The 18462-nt window shown below is 32.2% G+C and overlaps 3 non-coding genes across 3 annotated transcripts; all 3 read right to left on the reverse strand.

The window, feature by feature from the left end:
• Positions 1–7863: 7863 nt before the first annotated feature.
• Positions 7864–7970, reverse strand: LOC131179032 (small nucleolar RNA R71). The gene has a single exon (XR_009148039.1). It is a non-coding gene; the product is annotated as a small nucleolar RNA R71 (small nucleolar RNA).
• A 2948-nt stretch (positions 7971–10918) lies between these two features.
• On the reverse strand, positions 10919–11025 carry LOC131179020 (small nucleolar RNA R71). Its single transcript, XR_009148027.1, has one exon. It is a non-coding gene; the product is annotated as a small nucleolar RNA R71 (small nucleolar RNA).
• Positions 11026–13867: 2842 nt separating this feature from the next.
• Positions 13868–13975, reverse strand: LOC131178977 (small nucleolar RNA R71). The gene has a single exon (XR_009147984.1). It is a non-coding gene; the product is annotated as a small nucleolar RNA R71 (small nucleolar RNA).
• Positions 13976–18462: the final 4487 nt, after the last annotated feature.

Genomic DNA, 18462 nt, shown 5'->3' on the forward strand with positions numbered 1-18462 from the left:
TTGAGTTTTTCCAGGTGGAAAATATTGTGCAAGAAATGCATCAGTGAGCTGCTCCCAATTTGTAATGGAGTTGTGAGGTAAAGAATCAAGCCAATCCAATGCTCTATCTTTCAAAGAGAATGGGAATAGCTTCAATCTTGCTGCATCATCAGATACTCCAGGTTGTTTTTGCTTGTCACAGATCATAGCAAACTTCTTCAGATGTGTGTGTGGATTTTCAGAAGGATGTCCTCCGAATTGAGAATTTTGAATCATTTGAAGAACTCCAAAATCCATCTTGTAACTATTTGCATCAATTCTTGGTCTTGCTATGCTCTCTCTCAAGTCATCAAAATGAGGAAAAGCATGATCCATCATACTTCCCCTAGGCACATTAGCATTTACAACCTCTTCTCCTTGGGCTACATTTTCATTGTTTCGCTCATTTCCAGCATTACCACCAATTCTAATTCTTTCATCAGCCATGACTTCTTCTAATTCAGTTTCTCTCAGAGCTTCTTTTCTTTTTCTGGTTTCTTTCTTGTTGGCTTTACAAAATTTCTCAATTTCAGGATTGAACAATAAGGATGTGTCACTTGTGCTTCTAGCTCTTCTCATAAAAGATTAGAAGTACCTGAAAAAGAATAAACAAACAAAAAATGAAAAGATAACAAAAATAAAACTATAAACAACTAAAATAATCAAGAACTCAATCTTAAACAAACAACTCCCCGGCAACGGCGCCAAAAACTTGATGTGGCCCAACCGCAAGTGCACGAGTCGTACAAGTAGTATAGAAAAAAGATATCGTTCCCACGAGGAGTTGTGTTAATGATTGAATTTTTGATATAAAAAGTTGACTAAATTGAACTATCTTTGAAATTAAAGTAACAAATTGATGGATATTTGAGTATGAAATCTATATGTGCAAAATCAAAAATCTATCCAAAAATGTATTAATTAAACTAAAATTGCATCAAATTGAAATAAGCAAGTTCAAATATGGCAATATTTAAAATGGCAAGCAATTAAAATTCAATTAGAAATTGACAATGATAAAAAGGCGATTCCGGAGTTCGGGATTTCATATTCGAGCTATTTTGGGATTTTGAATTGGTTATCCAATCTTGCGGAACTTACGGGTTTTAAGGAGATTAATTCTTAAATCCTTTCAAGACCCTTTCGAGTGAGACAAAGAGTGCCTTAATCAATCTAATCCTACTTTCGTGGAGTTAGAGTTAATTAAGACCCATTAGGTTCTTTAATTAATCTGTGAATCCTCTTAATCCTTAGTCTATTTCTAGATCTAAGTTAATTAAGTCCAATTTCTTGATTATCTATCACAAGGCCTTCTCCTTTCGGTGCCTCAACCATGGATTAAGAACATCACTTAATGGAATCCTACACTAAGCGTGTCATTAAGCACACAAGAAATGAATAAAACTCATTAAGACCACAAAATATGGATTACCCAATCAAAATCCACAAAATATCTCAAATATTACAACCCTTACTCCAGAATCAAAATAAAACTACTCACTACCCATAATGTTTATAAGAAATTCTTAGTTTGTTTGGAAATAAAGCTTTAATCTAAGCTAGGAAACAATAAACTAAACACTAGAAATGTAGGAAAAATGTAAGAAAAGAAAGGAATCTCCAAATCTGGTTGGAAATGGTATGGAAAATGGATATGACTCTTCAGCTGCACCTGCTCCTCTCCCTTTTTCTGCTCTCCTTCTTCTTGTCCCCTCTAAAATGGGAAATGGGACTATTTATAGTATTTTCTGACATGGAGCCCTAAAATGGTGTGTTTGAGGAGGGATTTTTTTAGGGAATCTTCTGCCAGCTCATTAATGAACTCTTTATGGGACTGCATAAGTGGACTGCATAAGTCATGCAGTCCCTTATGCAGTTTTCGGCTGGTTTCTGGTTCACTTATGCAAAACTGCATGACTTGGTGCATAGGTTATGCACAATTCCGTGAAAGTGTATAAGGGAGGCGTGAATGTGCATAAGCTATGCAGTCTCCTTATGCACATTTCGGCAGGTATTGGAACAGTGATTTTTCTCCTTATGCAGATCCACATAGCTTATGCGGCAAGTTATGCACAATTTTGGTCAATGCATATTTCAGCTTGAAAACTTGTTTTTGACATCTTTGGCTGTGGAAGTCACTCCTCAATGGCAAAATTTCTTTTCAGTCCTTCACAAACACCATTTTTCCTACAAAACAAAGTAAAAATTATAAATTAATCCAAAATTGACAATTATGAAAAACTAACTAAATAACTAATGAAACTAGCTAAAAATAACTAATAATAAAATAAAATGGCTATGAAATTAGACCTAAATGACTATGCAAAATGTATGCATCAAATATAATCAAGTTATTTCAGGAAATAAATTTCAGACTAAGTCTTTGTTTATTTCATGAAAAATAATTTGTATATGAAAAATATTTTTCATAGAAAATATTTTCTAAAAAAATATCTTTCATAAAAAATTTTCTGTTATTTAATTGCAATATTTAATTAATGATATATATTTATATCATATATGTATAAGTATTTTCATATTTCAATAAGATTATGAAAGTCTAAAATATAGAAAATAACTTTCTTTTTAAGAAGAGAAAGTTATTTTTCTTAAAAATAATTTAATTTTTTCTTTAATCAGAAAAATATTTTTCGTTTACTTATTTTCTTAAGTGCTTCAAGTGCTAAAAAATGTGAAAAATATTTTTAAAAAATTATTTTTTTGAAACAAATGAAAATTAAATATAATTGTATTTTACTTAAAAGAAATTTTAAACTATTTAAGGAAATATTTTTTTGTAATCAACTCCAATTGAAATTTGAGATTTTACAGCTCTACTGTTGACAAAAACTCAACGATAAATTATTAATTAATTATAATTATAATATACTTTTTAAAATATTACAATTCCAATCCAATTTCATAGAATTGAAAATAGCTTAAAATGAGCTTTTGACGATTATTGCCAGGGATTACAATTCTTATTTTATATAAATGTTAAATTTTAAAAATAAATAAATATTATTTAGTTGTTTATCAATTTATTTATTCTTATTAATTATATTATTACTATTAATATCAATAATTTATTAATTATATAAGTTCCTACGTAAAATTATTTATATATTAATAATATGGTTCTGCATATGTATAAATATATAATATTATTACTTTATTTATATAATGTTAATATTTGATGGTGGAGCATGTAATTGAAGGGAACCTATCCTCTTATATAATCCTCCTCTTTTTTTTCTTTTTTTTTTCTTTTTTTTTTTTTTTTTTTTTGGCCACTGCTGCTTGTAGTCTCAACTTATGATGTGATCGATAGAAGCAATTAATTTGAAATTTGAAAGAAGCAAGAAGTATGGCATTTGTGACTATATGCAAACGTACTCATCTGCTCCCTACTTTACCTTTGGAATTTCAACCACCTGTCAGCTCCATCTGTTGGCTCATGCATGGAATTTCAATCTCTTGATAGCCACCTGCTTGCACATGCATACATGGATTTTACATAATATTTTATTTTGTTATAATAAAGTAATGCTTCACGTTTATGTAATTTCATAGTAGTTACAGAGCCATATGTACAATGTTCGCTCGCCTGGCTTTGGTCCAGTGACAAGGACATAATAAATTTATCCCCAGATCCCTCCTCTCCCCCAACCAAAAAAAAATTTATGTGTACAATGTCTAGAGTCTCACAAGTCACATCAAAAGTATAAGGCAAAACCCTAATCCTGTAGCATAACATTCTTCCTACTATGGCTGAAGTGATATGAACAAGTAACATATGAAAACCGTAAGTGTTCGATAATTTCCCGTTACTTGCCTACAAATTTTACTGGAATAGCCAATAGAACTCTTTACTTGCGTGGTCAGCAAATCATTTAGCTACGACGATTAGAGTTATTAAACACCTTTTTAAATAATTCCCTCCAAATTACTTTTCTTAATAAAATTAAATTGTTTTTAAAAAATCTTAGAATTTGCAAAAAAAAAAAAAAAAAATCTCTATAAAAATTATCAATACTGGGGAAAAGACAAATTAATTTTCAAGCCCCTTATTTGTTTTTGTTTTTGTCTATATTTACACATAATTATTTCTTTTAATATTTTTACACTATTGTTAACAAATTTATCATATTTTTATTTTTTTACTATATTAAATAACTTCTTAACATTCTTAAATATTAGATAGCACGTGATTAAAAAAAATAAATACTGAATAAAATTTTCATAAAGAATTTGCAAAATGGATTTTACTTGAACATGCTTTTTTTTTTTAAATTATTTTTGTTATATAACTGGTGGATAAAAATTAGTATTGTAATGGTCTTACAAACAAAAATTTAAAGAAGTCTAAATAATTAAATTTAATTAGATTAGATTCTATTTATTTCATGAAAAATAATTTGTATATGAAAAATATTTAAAAAAATATATTTTTTATGAAAATATTTTTTGCACTTTGGTTATAATATTAAATTAATTATATGTGTTTGTCATGTATGCATAAATGTTTTTAAATTTTAATAAGATTATTAAAATTTAGAAAGCAAAAAATACTCTCTTTTAATAAAGGAAGTTATTTTCTTTAAAAATGACTTAACCTCTTTTTTTAATGAAAAAAAAAATCATTTTCTTTAAAAATGATTTAATTATTTTTAATTAAATTTTTTTTATTGACTTATTTTTTAAGTGTTCCAAACATTAGAAAATATAAAGTGAAACAAACATAGTCTTAATCAACAAATTTAAGTTTATTTGATGACAACAAATTTCAGAGGAGCTTTTTATTAAGTGCATATTTAGTTTAGAAGTCACATTCTACATTCAATGATTTTTTTTTTTTTTTAAATTAGCATTTGCTCTATTCTTTTATACTTGAACAAATTAAACTTTCAAAATATAATTATTTAAGATCTGTCTACTTGTAGAAGATATTTTTTGTTTTTTTCATTTTTAAAAGAAAACTCATTTTTCATTAAAAAAAAAAAAAGACGACATCAAATAAATTTTAATTCATAATTAAAAAATTATTTATATTTTTCATAATTAAAAATATTATAAAATATATATATTAAAAATTATTTTAATTTTAACATTTATTAATTTACTTTATTTATCTATTTTATAATAATATGATTAATTTTTTACTATAAATAAATGTTTTTAAATAATGATTTAATTTTAGTTATAAAAATTATAGTATAATTTTAATTAAAAAAATCAAAGTTTTTTATTTGAAAACAGTGAAAGATATATTTTTTATAAAAAAAAAAACAATTTAAAACAATTTTATTTTTTCTAAATTTTAATTGAAATTAAAAAAATTAGTTTTTTAATCCTTTATTTAAAATTTAACATATATATATATATATATATATATATATATATATATATATATATATATATAATTTCATTTTTTAATTTTTTTAAAAATCACTTAATTTTTTTCACAAGTCAATACTCACAGTGACTTAACCATTAAACTATTAATACATTTCAAATATATACACACACACACAAAAGTGAGTGTGCAGTGATAAACCCATTTTATATAGGTATTTTATGGTAGTTTTGCATCCATTTTGCTCTTTTTAGTTTAGTAATTTTATGCTTTCAGTACTTATTTTAGTTAATTTATTAATTTTAGTTTTATTATATTTGATTTTTAGAATTTTAATATTTTTAATAGGTTTAAAGGCAAAAAGGTCCATATAAAAGAAATTCAAAATGATTTAGAAGCTTAAAGTAACGTAAAAAAATAAAGAAAATTTGTCTAAAGAAGAAGATCAGCCGAGATTTTCAAGGGCTTCAACATGTCCCATGTTGAAAGTCGTGTGAAAATAAGAGTCAGCCAGCAGGAATCCACATGAGGCATTTAGATTCAACACTGGATCATGCAGACAGAGATTTTGGAACAAAATCTGCCGAAAGTTTCAGGGACTTCAATAAGCCCCGTGTAGCTGGTCGTGCAGAATCTAAAGGCTCTTCCTCCGAATAACATGAGGCATGTTGAAAATAACTTAAATCTAAATGAGGCATGTGGGATGGCGCAGGCAGATTTGCTGACATGAAAAAATTTTCTCTTTTCACACCTTTTACATCCTTTGTCTTTATCTCTTTAAAGGCCATTTTTTTAGGGCAAAGTTTAAGGGGATATATAAGCATCATATTCTCATTTTTACCATAAGGAGAAAGAGAGAGAAAAATCAAAGGAGAAAAGAAAGAAGGAATCACGCCATTTTTTCTAAAGGAAGGATACCTGCAGAGTGACGTTTCCAGCTTCCATTTTTAGAAATTTAGATTCTTTTCTTCTAGGTTTTTTTATTTTTATTCTTATTTTCATGTTTTCTTGATCTGTTTCATATTTTCAACTTGTAAACACAAGCAAGAGTGAGTAGATACTTAAGATTTTAGAGTTAGGTGTAATAATTTAAGTTTTATTTGCGGATTTGGACTAGTTTTAGGTAGATTTTAGTATATATAGGTTTTTATTCTTATCTTGTGTGCTTATTTACATACCCATTGTTGATATCCTTTGAGTTTTATTTTTAATCTTAGATTGAAGGACCGAGAGGTGAAAATCTATGATAGATAATTAAGATAATGAACTTAATCACCTAGTGTTAGAAATAAACTAATGGGCTAAGAGGAATTTCAAGTTAATTAAAGTGCTTAAAGGGTTTTGGGTAATTAAACATCGCATGAGAATGGAGTTTAGTTTCCTTTAAAATACTCTTTAGTTTGCTTGAAAGAGAAATTAAAGGAAATCATAATCAACTTCCTTCAAACTTGTATTTCCCTTGATCTTGATTTTGCCTATCCAAATCCCAATGAAATTTTCTTCATTAACCTCAACTATGGAATCAATTTTGCCATTAATTAATTAAATTTTTAGTTACTTGCTGAAATTTTAGTAAATTAGTATAGTACTTAGAAATTTAATTGCTTATTTTATTATAATTTCCTTATTTTCTCAATTTAATTTGCTGCATCTCTTACGCTACTTTTTGGCACACATTATCGATAGCCCAAATAATCGTGACTTTTATAGTTTGGTAATCAAACAACAAATCTTTGTGGAATGATAACTTTTCTTTACTACTTAAATGACCCGTATACTTGCGGAGTACGCATTAAGTTTTTAGTGCCGTTGTTGGGGATTTGTTCTTGTTTGATATTAGATGATTGATTATTTGGTTAATTTGGGCATTTTATTTTTTATTTTAATTTCTTTTCTTTATCATTTTACTTTGAGATTTTCTTGTTTTGGTTTTTTAGGTACATATCTTTTATATGAGAAGAATAAAAAGTACAGAAATTGATTTAATTTTTTATCCTGAGATTGAAAAGACAGCTAAAGCTTTAAGAGCAGAGTCTAAAAGAAGAAAAGCTAAAATCAGAATTCAAAGATAGCAAGAGCAACATCAAGAGCAACAAGTGATATAAGCTATGGCAAATAACAACAACAGATCAATTAAGAATCATGTTTTTCCTAGTTTTGAAGATTTTAGACCAAGTATTACAAGGCCTAGAGTGGAAGCAAATGACTTTTAGTTGAAGCCCTCACTTTTTCAAATGATTCAACAATCACAGTTTGGGGGAGGTCCTAGTGAGAGTCCACATGTGCACATTGCACATTTTCTTGAGATTAGTGACATGCTGAAGATAAATGGAGTATCAGATGATACCATCTAGCTGAGATTATTTCCTTTTTCTTTGAAGAATCATGCTACGGAGTGGTTGCATTCATTACCTCCTGGTTCAATAACTACTTGGGATGAGTTGTCATAAGCTTTCTTGGCTCAATACTTTCCTCCTAGCAAGACTGCAAAATTGAGAAATGAATTAACTTCTTTCAGACCAAGGGATGATGAGAGTCTTTATGAAGCGTGGGAGAGATACAAGGATTTTCAAAGGAGATGTGCACATCATGGAATCCCTAAATGGATGCTAGTTTAGCATTTTTACAATGGTGTTTCTCCAGCAATTAGAAGTATAATTGATGCATCTTCAGGAGGTGATCTTATGGGGAAGTCAGAAGATGAAGCTTGTTCAACATTGGATAAAATTGCCTACAACAATTATCAATGGAGCTGTGAAATGAATGAAATGAAGAAGCCATCAGTTGGTGTATATGAGTTAGATGCCATGAGTATGTTCAATGCCAAATTTGATGCTTTAACAAGAAAAATGGATAAGGTAAGCATGAAGGTTGATTCTTTATTTGAAGAATCTAGTCATGCAGAAGATGTTGGTGCAGGAAATATGCATTGTATTAATGATTTTCCTTCCTATAGGCAAGAGTTTGGAAATGAATAAGTTGATTTTGTTGGGAATTATAATTAGAAACCAGTTGATAATCCTTTTTCTACTACATATAATCTAGCATGGAGGAACCCCCCTAACTTTTCTTGGGGAGATCAACAAGGACAGCAACAATAGAATTATCAATAACCTCCTAATTTCCAGTAACAATAGTGTTGCACTCATTTTATATAGGCATTTTAAGGTAGTTTTGTATCCATTTTGCCCTTATATTTTAGTATATTTTATGTTTTTAGCTTTATTTTAGCTTATTTGTTAACTTTAGTTACTTTATATTTGATTTTTGTAATTTTATTGTTTTTAATAGTTTTTGTGGCAAATTGAGGGTCAATGAGTGCATTAGAAAGTGATTTGAAGAAATTTGGAGCTCCTTGAGCATGGAGGAAAGTTAAAGAAATCAAGCCTTAAAAGATCAAGTTAGCCGAAATTTGCTTGAGACTTTGCTTATGATGTTGCTTAGGGTATGTCATATTGCTTAACCTTAAGTCTGATCAAGCCGCAAGTCAAGCACGAATTAAATTCTACACATTCAAGCTTTCATCCCAAAACCTGCCGAGAATTGCTTAAGATCCTGCTTGAGATCCTGCTTAGAGTAAGTAGCAGTGCTTAAGGTGCAGAACAGGTCAAGCTGGAAGTCAAGCATGAGTAGAAAAATCCATTTTATTCCAAGCCTACCGAGATTTGTTGAGGGTCTGCTTAACCTTAAGCAGACAATGAAATCAGAGGCCGAAATTTGCTAAAGAAGCTACTTAGGGTTAAGCAGTACCCTAAGCAGACTGCCCAGAATGTGAATAATATTAATGCTGCTTACTTGGATAATTTTACACCTCGTTTTCTATCCACTCATTGGCTCTTATCTATTTTTAGGGCAACCTTTGGGACCATATAAAAACATCATTTTTTAGCTTTTGCCACAGGAGGAAATATTAAGAAACAAAAGGAAAGAGAAAAATTAAAAATATAGAGAGGAGGAGGACGCCATAAATTCTGAGGAGGAGTCATACAACCATCTTCTGAGTCTAAATTAGAGTTTTTGGTTCTTCTACCTGGATTTTTCTATTTTTAATCCTCTTATCATGTTTTTCTTTACTTTTCCATCAATCTTTCTTATAAATACCAATATGAGTGAGTAAACTCTTTGGATTTCAGAGTTGGGAAATATGTTTTAGATTAATTTGTGGATTTGGACTGGGTATTTTCATATTTTATATAAATATGAGTTTTGATTCCTTTTTTGTGTGCTTGTTTTACTTGCCTAATTTTGTTACTCATTGGGTATTGTGTTAATCTTATGACCGAAAGGTGAAAGTCATTGATAGATAATCAAGAATTGAAACTTAAAATTACCTAGATTTAGAAATAAACTAGGATTTTAAGAGGAATTAATGATTGGTTACAAAACTTAATAGGTTTTAAAGTAATCAAATAACATACGAAAGTAGGTTTGGTTATTTTAGAACACACTTTGCTTTGTTTGAAAAAGATATCAAAGGAATTTAGAATCAATCACTTTCAAACTCTACTTTTCCCTAAAAATTGGAATACCCAAGACAAATTTCAATTAATTTATGCATAAACCCCCAACTCTGAAATCACTTTTAACATAATTAGACTTTGATTTAAATTATCCGTTTTTAATTTAGTTTAATTGCAAACTAGATTTAGAATTTATTTATTTATTCTTTACTCATTCCAATTAGATTAATCAATTTACTTTGCTCATTTACATTTACCATTTATTCATCAATCATTAGCCCAAATAATCGCTTCATTCATAGTTTGGTATTCAAACGGAAAATCCTCGTGGGAACGATACTTGACTCATCACTCTATTACTTGAGATGACCCGTATACTTGCAAATTTGTGCATCAAGTTTTTGGCGTTATTGCCGGGGATTTGATTTTTGTTTGATATTGAACGATTGTTCGTTTGGTTAATTTGGGTATTTTATTTTTAATTTCTTTTACCATTTTACTTTGAAAATTTGTTTATTTTGTTTTTCAGGTACTTTATTTTATGAGAAGGAAAAAAAGTGAAGAAATCAATTTATTCTTTGATCCAAAAATAGAAAAGACAGCAAGAGCTTTAAGAGCAGAATCTAAGAGGAGAAAAGCTGAATTTAAAGCTCAACAACAACAAGAAAGAGCACAAGAGCAAGAGCTGCTACAAGAAGAAATGGCCAACAACAATAACAATCATTCTGTGAAGGATCACGCCTATCCTCACATTGGGGATTTCATGCCAAGTATCACAAGACCAAGAGTAGAAGCTAATAATTTTCAATTGAAACCTGCATTGTGTCAGATGGTACAATAATCACAATTTGGGGGAAGTCCAAGTGAAAGTCCACATGTGCATCTAGCACACTTTCTTGAGATCAGTGATATGTTGAAGATAAATGGAGTTTCTGATAATGCAATTTGACTCAGATTATTTCCTTTTTCTTTGAAGGACCGAGTTAGAGAGTGGTTACATTCTTTGCCACCGGTTTCTATCATAACATGGGATGAACTTTCTTAAGCATTTTTAGCTCAATATTTTCCACCAAGCAAGACAGCTAAGCTAAGAAATGAGCTGACTTCTTTCAAACCTAGAGATGATGAGAGCTTGTATGAAGCATGGGAGAGGTACAAGAATTTTCAAAGGAGATGTCCACATCATGGGATTCCTAAGTGGATGCTTATTCAACACTTTTACAATGAAGTTTCACCAGCTATTAGAAGTACAATTGATGCATCTTCTGGAGGTGATCTTATGGAGAAATCTAAAGATGAAGCTTTTTTTGCTCTAGATAAAATTGCATATAACAACTACCAATGGAGTTATAAGAGGAATGAGATTAAGAAACCAACTGGTATGTTCGAGCTTGATGCTGTGAATATGATTAATGCTAAGTTTGATGCTTTGACAAGGAAGATGGACAAGCTAAGCATGAAAGTAAATTCTTCAGTTGGAGGTTCAAGTAATTTAGTAGTTGTTGGAGCTGCAAATGTCAATTGTGCAACTGATTTTTCTGCATTTAGTCAAGATTTTTCAAGTGAGCAAGTGGATTATGTGGGGAACTACAATCAAAGACCAGGTGGTAACCCATTTTTTGCAACTTATGATCCAACATGGAGAAACCACCCCAATTTCTCTTAGGGAGTGATGCATACATTTTGCATAATCATTTAGGCTTAATTTCATAGCCATTTTATTTGATTATTAGTTACTTTTAGCTAATTTCATTAGTTATTTAGTTAGTTTTTCATAATTGTCAATTTTGGATTAATTTGTAATTTTTACTTTGTTTTGTAGGAAAAATGGTGTTTTTGAAGGACTGAAAAGAAATTTTGCCATTGAGGAGTGACTTCTACAGCCAAAGATGTCAAAAACAAGTTTTCAAGTGGAAATATGCATTGACAAAATTGCGTATAACTTGCCGCATAAGCTATGCAGATCCGCATGAGGAGAAGAAACACTGTTCCAACACCTGCCGAATTGTGCATAAGGAGAGTGCATAGCTTATGCAGATTCACGCCTCCCTTAAGCAATCTCACGGAAATGTGCATAACCTATGCGCCAAGTCATGCAGTTTTGCATAAGTGAACCAAAAATAGCCGAAAACTGCATAAGGGACTGCATAACTTATGCAGTCCACTTATGCAGTCCCACAAAGGTTTCATTAATGAGCTGGCAGAAGATTCCCTCAGAAAATTTCTCCTAAAACACACCATTTTAGGGCTCCATGTCAGAAAATGCTATAAATAGTCTCATTTCCCATTTTAGAGAGGGAGAAGACTAAAAAAGGAGCAGAAAAAGGAAAGGAAGAGGAGAAAGAGGAGCAGCTGAAGAGACACAATCATTTTCCACACCATTTCCAACCAGATTTGGAGATTTCTTTCTTTTCCTACATTTTTCCTACATTTCTAGTGTTTAGTTTCTTATTTCCTAGCTTAGATTAAAGCTTTATTTCCATACAAACTAAGAATATCTTGTAAACATTATGGGTAGTGAGTAGTTTTACTTTGATTCTGGAGTAAGGGATGTAATATTTAGTTATTTTTGTGGATTTGAACTGGGTTAGTCCCAATTTAATGAATTTATGAGGTTTAATCCATTTCTTGTGTGCTTATTCACATGCTTAATGAAGGGCCCCATTAAGTTATGTTCTTAATCCTTGGTTGAAGCACCGAAAGGAGAAAACCAAGTGATAGTTAATCAAGAAATTGGACTTAATTAACTTAGATCTAGAAATAGACTAAGGGTTAAGAGGGTTTTAATAGATTGATTAAAGAAACTAATGGGTCTTGGTTAATTTTAACTCCACGAAAGTAGGATTAAGTTAATTAAGGCATGCTTTGTCTCACTCGAAAGAGTTTTCAAAGGATTTTAGAATTAATCTCTTTTAAACCCATAAATTTCATGGATTGGGCTAGCTAGGAAAAATTCCAAAATGACTTAAATATGAACCCTTAACTCCAGAATCGTCTTTCATCAATTATTGCTTGGAATTTTACTTTTGAGTGTTTAGTTTAATCTCATTTTATTAATTTTCATTATTATCAATTTCTTTATATTGCGAATTATTAAATTAGTCATTGTTTAAATTTAGTTTTGCATTTTCATACCTTATGCTTCAAATTCCTAAATTTCTTTTATTAATTTGATTAAAATACAATTTTAACATATTTTATTTTATATCAAAAATTCAATTATTAACACAACTCCTCGTGGGAACGATATCTTTTTTTATACTACTTGAACGAATTCGCACTTGCGGTTTGGACACATCAAGTTTTTGGCACCGTTGCCGGGGAGTTGTTTGTTTAAGATTGAATTCTTGATTATTTTAGTTGTTTATAGTTTTATCTTTGTTATCTTTTCATTTTGTGTTTGTTTGTTATTTTTCAGGTACCCTTAATCTTTTATGAGAAGAGCTAGAAGCACAAGTGACACATCCTTATTGTTTAATCCTGAAATTGAGAAATTTTGTAAAGCCAACAAGAAAGAAACCAGAAAAAGAAAAGAAGCTTTGAGAGCAGCTGAAATTGAACAAGAAATGGCTGAAGAAAGAGTTGGAATCGGTGGTGATAATGCTGAAAATGATCGAAACAATGAAAATGCAGCTCATGGTGAACAAGTTGTAAATGCTAATGTGCCTAAGGGAAGTATGATGGATCACGCATTTCCTCATTTTGATGATTTAAGAGAGAGTATAGCAAGACCAAGAATTGATGCAAATAGTTATAAGATGGATTTTGGAGTACTACAAATGATTCAGAATTCTCAATTCGGAGGTCATCCTTCAGAAAATCCTCATACTCATCTTAAGAAGTTTGTTATGATCTGTGACATGCAAAAGCAACCAGGAGTATCTGATGATGCAGCAAGGCTAAAATTGTTTCCATTCTCTTTGAAAGATAGAGCATTGGATTGACTTGATTCTTTACCTCACAACTCAATTACAAATTGGGAGCAGCTCACTGATGCATTTCTTGCCCAATACTTTCCACCTGGAAAAACTCAAGAGTTGAGGAATCAAATGATTGCTTTTAGACCAAGAGAAGATGAGACTCTTTATGAGTCATGGATGAGATGGAAGGAGTTGGAGCGACAATGTCCACATCATGCCATTCCTAAATGGATGATAAACCAGAATTTTTACACAAATGTCACTCCTGCTATCAGAGGAATCATTGACGCTCAAACTGGAGGGGAATTCATCATTAAGCATGAAGATGAAGCTTATGAGTTGTTAGAGAAAATAGCAAAGAATACTCATCTTTGGAGTAGTCCAAGAGGACCAGCTCCAACTCAAAAGAGGCAAGCTGCTGGAATGTATGAGCTTGATCCATTCAACATGATCAATGCCAAATTTGATGCACTCACTAATGTCCTTGCTAAGAAAATGGAGGATTTAAGTATGCTAGTCAGTTCATCATCATGTTCTGGAAGTTCTCAACAAGTTACTTATGCAGAAGGAACAATGAGCTGTGGAGTAGATTATCCTTCATATGCTTGGAGGAATCATCCTAATTTTTCATGGGAGAATCAGCAAAATCAAGCTTCAACTCAGAACTTTCCACCACAACAATAAGGGCATCAATACCAACAACCTTGGCAACCACCACCTAGTTTTCAGCAAAAGAATGCAAATCCTGCACCTCTACTAAAACAGCAAGAACAAAGTTCCACCACAGAGGCTTTATTACAACAAATTCTTGCTAATCAAACTAAGCGTGATGAAGAGATGAGAGAGATGAAAGCAAGGCTGGAACAAATGCAAACACACAATAGGATGCTAGAAAATCAGATTGCACAACAAGCACGCTCATCAAGTACCAAATCTATGGGGAAACTTCCTAGTCAAACAGAAAATCCAAGGGAGCAATGTCATGCCATCACACTGAGGAGTGGTAAAATAGTGCATACTGAGAAGAGTGAAAAAGTTGAGAAGAGAGAAAATGAGAAAGGTGTTGAGAGAGATGAAAAACAAAAGAGTGAAAAAGGGAGTGCAAGAAAAGGTAAAGAGGAGGTTGGAGAGAAAGAAAAGAAATATATACCTCCAGAGCCTTACAAGCCACAGCTTCCCTTTCCACAGAGATTTCAAAAAGCCAAGATTGATAAGCAATTTGGGAAGTTCTTAGAGGTTTTAAAGAAGCTATATATAGATGTGCCTTTTATTGATGCTCTTTCCCAAATGGCTTCTTATGCTAAGTTTTTGAAAGAAATTCTCTCAAACAAAAGAAGACTTGAAGATTATGAGATCAGAGCCTTAATCGAGGAATGCAAAGCATATCCTCCAAAGGAAACTTCCTCCAAAGCTCAAGGATCCAGGGAGTTTTTCAATTCCATGCCACATTGGGGAATCATGTTCTATAAAAGCTTTATGTGATTTAGGGGCTAGTGTAAGCCTTATGCCCCTCTCCATCTATGAGAAGCTCAACATGGGAGATCTTAAGCCGACCCACATTTCTCTTCAGTTAGCTGACAGATCAATTAAGTATCCTGAAGGGATTTTGGAGAATGTGCCTCTAAAGGTTGGGAAATTCTACATACCTGTTGACTTTGTCATCTTGGACATGGAAGAGGATTCTAATATCCCAATCATTTTGGGGAGGCCTTTCCTAGCTACAGCTGGTGCTTTGATTGACATGAAAGGTGAAAAGCTCACTCTCAGAGTCGGAGAGGATCATTTAGTCTTCAACATTGGCAATGATAAGAAGAAGCAACATGAAGATGTAGACTCTTGTTTGAGAATTGATATAGTTGATGAGTTAGTAAAAGAGCACTTTAGAAAGAGCTATCCGAAGGCTTCTCTTGAAAGTTGTCTTATCCATGAAGGGAGTATCAATGATGAAAATCCAAAAGAGGCTGCATTTGCACAACATTTGAATAGTAATCCACCTTGTCCCATGGCACCAATCTTTCAAGTTGAGCAAGTGGAGAAAAGTGAGGTCAAGCAACCATCTCTCAAAGAAAAAGATACACCAAAGGTTGTCAAGAAAGAAATGGTCGGATTTTTAGACAAAGCAACAAGGATCTTCTCATGTGATGGAAAGAAAATGAAGTATAGATTCATTGAAGCACCTATTGAAAATAGAGGCAATAAATTCCAATTCCAGCCACCATGAAAAATGACAAAAGTCCAGCTAAGGACTATAAATTAGCGCTCTTGGGAGGCACCCCAAGTTCTTTTATTTTGCTTTTGTTGATTTACTTTTATTTACATTACTTTTGTTTTTATCTTAAATCTCCCCAAATTCAATTTTTGACATTGTTGAATCTTGTCCCTTGTAGATGTATTTCAATGGAGGAAGGTTGGTGAAATGCTGGGGAGTGACCCTTAACTGATATTTTATCCTTCAACTCTCCCACAATTGATTGATTTTTGCTGCATATCCTGTGTAGATTTGCTACCTGGTTTATGCAGAGAGAAAAAAAAAATGAAATTCTACAGCAAAGGAGGGGTCTGCAGCAGATGACTTATGTTCTTGGTGAGGTTGGGTGTGTAACTTTTAAGTATTTGTGCTTATAATGTTAATATGGTGGTAAGTGAGTCATTTTTACAGTTTTGAGCCTATTTGGGTTGTGAGATTCAAGGTGGACATATTGCATTTTCTTGGCAAAACTTAGGGAGTCCATTCTCATTTGTGGATAGATGCAACTTTATGCAGATTTTTATTGAGTTTTAATGTGCTAAATGTTGATTTGCAGAATTTGAGTCAAAATGGCATGGTTCACAAAGGCCTTTTATGCAGGATTCATTTTTACAAGCTTATGTGATGCAATTTTGATGGACTTTATATATATTGATGTGTTTTTTATGACAATTTCTCATGATTTATGCTTCATAGAATTATATTTCTTCATTCTAGGGTATTTTTCACACTTGCAAATCATTTTCAATTGTTCTCTCAATCTTGTTGAATTGTGCATAAGTAACTGCATAGCTTATGCAATCCTGCATAACCAAAATTCTTGCCATTTTTCACCTCTGTTGCAAACTACATAAGGTAGTGCATAGCTTATGCAACTCTGCATAGCCACATTTTTGTCAAATTTCATACATACCGAGACTTGCATAAGTGTGTGCATGACTTATGCACATTTGCATGACTTCAAATCCTGCATTTTCTCTCTCCACCGAAATCTGCATAAGGGGAGTGCATAACTTATGCACTACCGCATAACCTAACTCTCTGAAAATCAAAACCTGCTGAGAGGTGCATAAGCAGGGTGCATAACTTATGCACTTCTGCATGACTTCAAATCTTGCATTTTCTCTTTCTGCCGAAATCTGCATAAGGAGAGCGCATAGCTTATGCACTTCCGCATGACAAAAAACTCTGAATTCCAAAACCTGCAGAGAGGTGCATAAGCAGGGTGCATGACTTATGCACTTCTGCATGACCACACTCCCTAAAAGCCAAAACCTGCCGAGACTTGCATAAGCAGGGTGCATGACTTATGCACTTCTGCATAACCACCAACTCTGAATTCCAAAACCTGCCGAGAGGTGCATAAGCAGGGTGCATGACTTATGCACTTTTGCATGACCACACTCCCTAAAAGCCAAAACCTGCCGAGACCTGCATAAGGACAGTGTATAGCTTATGCACTTCCGCATGACCACACTCCCCAAAAATCAAAACCTACCGAGACCTGCATAAGGAGAGTGCATGACTTATGCACTTCCGCATGACCTATTTCTCTGAAATCCAAAACAAGCCGAAACTTGCATAAGTTAGCGCATAAGCTATGCACTCTTGCATAATCAGTTTTTCACACTTTTTTATCACCCACCGAAATATGCATAAGAGAGTGCATAAGTTATGCACACTCACTTTTCACTTATGCAGCCTTAACACATGCCCTGTTCAAATCAAAATTTGTTTTCGCCACCATTTTCCCACTTCCACCTCCCGATATTCCTGTTCACTCCTTTTTCCCCCCACGTCAATTTGCAGCACTTTATGGCACTCATGCAGAACCGCACAGCTTATGCACCCTCCTTATGCACCTGTTCTGGACAGCACTTTATTCTGCATAACCTGTGCAGCTTCTTATGCATCCCCATTATCTCTTGAATTCTCATTTGCTCTATACCAGATAACTCTTTCTTTTTGCTCTTAAATTTCACAATTCCTAGTAATTATTATTTGCTTTGAGTTTTGATAATGCACTGCTTGAGACATTGAGGACAATGTCTAATTTTGAGTTTGGGGGTGCACATTTTGATTTTTGCTACATTTTACATTTTTCATACATTTTTCACATTTTGAGTATAGAAGCATCTCATCCCATTCCATTTACATATATTGTAAATATTTTACATATACATCCATACATACATATACATTACACATTTACACACACATTATACACCACTTAGAATTGTACACATTGCACACAATTAGACTTCCTTCATTTAGTTAATGCATTACTCATTTTTAGGAATCATGCATCATGCATTAAAATCTTTTGCCAAATCCCTTGAGTATTGAAAAGTTGCCTATGAGAGTGATTTGACTTACCTTTAGTTGGGTTTGTGGATTGAAAGTTTCCTAAGAGATGCAAGGTTTTGAAGTGTCTATCCCTTGCCTATATCTTCTTAGCCA

The sequence above is a fragment of the Hevea brasiliensis genome, chromosome 3, assembly GCF_030052815.1.
Source record: "Hevea brasiliensis isolate MT/VB/25A 57/8 chromosome 3, ASM3005281v1, whole genome shotgun sequence".
Classification (NCBI taxonomy): domain Eukaryota; kingdom Viridiplantae; phylum Streptophyta; class Magnoliopsida; order Malpighiales; family Euphorbiaceae; genus Hevea; species Hevea brasiliensis.